Source organism: Palaemon carinicauda, chromosome 2 (genome assembly GCF_036898095.1).
Source record: "Palaemon carinicauda isolate YSFRI2023 chromosome 2, ASM3689809v2, whole genome shotgun sequence".
NCBI classification, from domain to species: domain Eukaryota; kingdom Metazoa; phylum Arthropoda; class Malacostraca; order Decapoda; family Palaemonidae; genus Palaemon; species Palaemon carinicauda.
This window is the reverse complement of record NC_090726.1, coordinates 186,267,893-186,272,924: the sequence shown is the minus strand read 5'-3', so window position 1 is coordinate 186,272,924 and position 5,032 is coordinate 186,267,893.

Sequence of the window (5,032 nt, the reverse complement as noted above, 5' to 3'; positions counted from 1 at the left end):
GGAAGCTGTGTCTGAAGATGATGAAATAGATTAAAAGACGAAATGATTTTACTTTGTGTATTAAGCGTAAACATTACAAATGTGTTCTCTATATAACATCAACGACATGAACGTTACAATTGTTAGATTTGTAAATGATCTTGATATAAATAAAATTGTGGTAAAACCACAGTTTAAATTACTCTTGTGGTGGCCCATATAGTAAAGTCCTTGGCTGGTGAACGCCAGACTGGGGTTTGATACCCGCTCAAACTCGTTGGTTCCTTTAGTCGCAGCAACCTCACCATCCTTGCGAGCTAAGGATGGGAGGTTTGGGGGAGCCTATATAGGTCTATCTTCTGAGTCATCAGCAGCCATTGCCTGGCTATCCTTGGTCCTAGCTTGAGTGGAGAGGGGGCTTGGGCGCTGATATGGTCAATCTCTAAGGCATTGTCCTGCTCGATACGGCAATGTCACTGTCCATTGCCTCTGGCATTCATGAGTGACCTTTAAACCTTTCATATCTAACTTCCCAAACTATTCTCTACCCTGGTTAGCTAGCTAAGTGCTATCATTATTCTTTCACCCACCTTTCCTATCACATAAAAATTCTAATTTCAAATCCCGCAACTGATGAAGATTATTGATGATATATCACCTGGTTTGACAAGCCACTAAATAGTACCTTGACTTCAATATGACCAACGAAGGACTCAAATCATGGGTAGATTGTTGGGCAATCTAAAATTCATCGTTCGTGAAACCAAGTAATTCCACCAATTATCATGATAAAGAGGCGGTAGGCATCACAGCAGCCTAATTGGATAACGAAATCTCTCTGAAGGCTCACGAACACACAAAACAGGAATTTTGAAGGGACATCGTACTGTCATACGTAGCAAAATCATGATCTATGAGATTGTCATTTTTATTATAGATACGTTTCACGCGGCGATAAAGGCCTGATTGCTCCACACTTGGAAGTGAGAAGCGATACAATGATTGGTGTGAAAAATGATTTGAAAAGGGAGCTAAAATCTGACATGGTTAAGAAGCCTCTGGAGTCTAGTGGCCTCTTAACCATGTCAGATTTTAGCTCCCTTTTCAAATAATTTTTCACACCAATCATAGTATCGCTTCACACTTCCAAGCGAGGAATATTGTATTTCTTCCCTTTTTTACCCTAATTTTGGTGTCCATCTAAACCTCATTGTTTCACTTAATTACAACATAATTCCGAAAGTAAAAAACTAAGATAAATACTCCACTCGATGAGTTGCAGTTTGCCAATAATAGAGAAAAAACACTCACTGCAATAGAGAAATATAAATGTTTTGTGCCATGCATAACTATGATAAATTTCATTTTGAATAAACAATGTATTGCTATTCATACCTGTTATTGTACATCAAAGAAAAAATAAAGTACAATAGGTTATTATGATTCTCAAAATAACGAGTTTCACACTGTGAACTCAAAAACATTTTGCGATATTGCAATTTTCTTCAGTCGGTCATAGCAAAGGTATTATTCCTGTTTGGAAAAGGATTTTACTATAACTATAAAACTATATACTTTCAATATACTGTAGTATCTTTAAATTGTGAAAATTAAGCTTAAACACTAAATGATAAGTTGAATTTATATAATGACAAAAATTTTATAGTTTGTTGTAATGTATTGTAATGTTTGCTAAAGATTGAGTACTTTGATTTTCGAATTACATAAGTAGCTTAATGAATCTTATATCAGATATTGTGTAGTAAATCACCAATCACGTCATATAAAGTAAACACGCACAAAGAGAGAGAGAGAGAGAGAGAGAGAGAGAGAGAGAGAGAGAGAGAGAGAGAGAGAGAGAGAGAGAGAGAGAATGTCCCTTGTATTAGTGTGGGCATCTTCTCCTCCCTTAAAACCAGAGGCATATAGAAAAGTACGTGATCAAATACATAACTTCTGATTTAATACAAATAAGTTATAAAAATACTTATGTGTCATCTGGCGTAATGATTTTTACGAATGTTCAATGAAAAGCTATATCTTTAATTGTTGTCTGTAAAATTACTTGTTCTTAATAAAACACTAATTTCAGTTTTTATTAGAACCCGAATGGCTATAATTTAGCATAATTTAGTGAAAAAGGGTAAATAAAAAATAAAAATACAAAAGATTCAAATGACGAGTTGAAGATTACCATTAATATCTTCGCCAAAATTAAGAATAAATTTTAGCTATGCAAAACTATAAAATGTCTTTCCAATGGCATATAGATTAACGCTGTATTATTCAGTAAGGAGCCAATTAAAAAGCAGTACATAAATTCAATTTTTGGAGAATTATCTACGTTTTGTGAGAGTGTCCTTCAACAAAATACGGACATTTAAAAGATAACATGAATAAAAACAATAATAATAATAAAAATAATAATAATAATAAAAATACTACTACTACTACTACTACTACTACCTACTACTACTACTACTACTACTAATAATAATAATAATATAAGTACTGCTGTGGACACACACACTCATATAAATCTTTTTGTTTGCTGCATAACTTTTTTCTTTGAAGGTGGTAACGCCAGAAGAGTTCAGCCGTCTACTAATGGAAGTAGCTATTTACAGCCATGCGAACTTGTGAGCGATAGCCTGCTATCGAACACGGTCTTCAAAATTTGAAGCTTGAACACTGAACCATTCAGCAATGGCACCCATCACCACACGCCTTGCTCATTGAGGTGGTAAGGTTACGTTGCACTGGATTCCATGAAACCGGAGCAGGATTTGAACTCTGATCCACGACATGTAAATATCCGACGGGTTTATTTCTATGCTTTGAGTCATAAAATAAGCTCACCACCTCCCTGGTAACATCTAACTATGTACCAATTAATCTACTTTGTTGTGATAGAAAAGAATTAAGCATGATGCGTCACCGGAATCTCATTTTTTTTTTTTTTTTTTAAACAATAAATTAATAAGTCATAAGAATCTCAACGAGTTACATTTCCAAAAAGACTCGCACTCTTTGCCCTTCTACCAGGTAACTCGAAGGCAAAACCAAAATGACAAAAGAGAGCATTTGCGAAAACGTTTCTTGTGGCTAAGTATTATCTTATAAAATAAGTATAAGTGAGAATCAATTGCCTTATTTGCTTATTACAATACTTCTGTGACCACCACATAATATGTAAAGGCTCTTTGTAAATCATGGTCAAGATAGGCCCAAAGAAATAACCTTTGCCACCTGCAATACTTTAGGGTCCACTGAAGGTATCCTTTGTTCACGGGATAAAGTGGAGGGGTAGCTAACACGCATTATTCTGTGTGAAGACTACATGAAAGTTTCATACCCTGTGGTACTGCGGCAAGTAATCAATAAAGAATTTGGAAATGAAGTCAGCGCCAGTTCAGAAAAACATTAACTTTAGTAAGGATAGATGAACTGACCTAGTAACCAATGCAAAATTACACTAAATTAGGCAAGAAATTAGCTAAATATGAAACGAAATTAAGATAGATCTATAGTCTTAAGTATTTGACTTGAAACATGGAACTAAATAATTTCATCATCATATCCTCCTACGCCTATTGACGCAAAGGGCCTCGGTTAGATTTCGCCAGTAGTCTCTTCTTTAGCTTTTAAATCAATAGCTCTCCATTCATCATCTCCTACTTCACGCTTCATAGTCCTCAGCCATGAAGGGCTGGGTCTTCCAACAATTCTAGTGCTTTGTGGAGTCCAGTCGAATGTTTGGTGGACTAATTTCTCTTGGGGAGTGCGAAGAGCATGTCCAAACCATTTCCATCTACCCCTCACCATGATCTCATCCACATATGGCACTTGAGTAATCTCTCTTATAGTTTCATTTCTAATCCTGTCCTGCCATTTAACTCCTAATATCATCTGTGAGCTTTGTTCTCCACTCTACTAAATCTATTAGAGATTGTTCAATTGTCATACCAAGACTCATGTCCACAGAGTAACACCGATCTCACTAAACTGATACAGTATATAGCTTGATTTTTATATGTAATTTCAGGCAATTTGACTTCCAAATTTTACTTAACCAAAGGTTAAGTAAAATTTGGAACTAAATTAATCGAGAAGAATTAAACTAAAAGAAGGAGCAATGACCGAAATGGCACCTGCACAAAAGAGAGAGAGAGAGAGAGAGAGAGAGAGAGAGAGAGAGAGAGAGAGGGTAGTAAAAGTTGGGCCATAGATCAAACGAATGTCCTTAGATTTAATTCAATCGAGGTATGAGATCAAAGATGAAACAACACCCCCCACCCCCTCCACACTCCCGCTACCCAAATACAATAAACATTGTAACATGTGATCAATCCAAGACAAGCTTGAAACCACCTGGAGACCAGAATTAATGATAACATGAGGCTAAATTATATTTCTATGAATTTCTTTTTTTTATCTATTATGAAATACACATTTACAATCTTACAATTTATAACATATTTTACATATAGTGTATTTACAATTGAAATTTTTGCTCTTTATCTAAATATGTTTTTAAATAAAAAATATATCTAGTCTAGAACACTCTTTTAATAGAAGTTATAAATCCAATTTTATTTACATTAAACGTATTTATCATTCTGCTTTTAATATATCTAAGTAATTGCGGGTTGATCTGGAATGCTCTTGCACTTTTAGGCAATATCTGAAACTCTAAGATAAATACCATTCATAACCAATTGCCATATTAGAGCTATTACTCTTTCCTACGATCTCTCTATCCTTCACATAATTTCTTCCGTTGTATTTATCAACTAAGTAATTGAACACGTATACACTCCTGCGATTGCCTTCGGCAAATTCGAAAATTTTGCAAAGGGTACGTATTCAACCCTGTCGTCTGTTTCTTAGTTAATTCATTTATTTGTTTATGAACAACTTTACACAAAAACTACAGTACTGATTTTGACCAAGTTTGATAGTCAAGTATGAATTTGCAACATTCTGGATGAAGTACATCACAGTACAAGTTACAGCAGTACTTTGAAAATAATTGCAAAGTTAAGTAAATGGC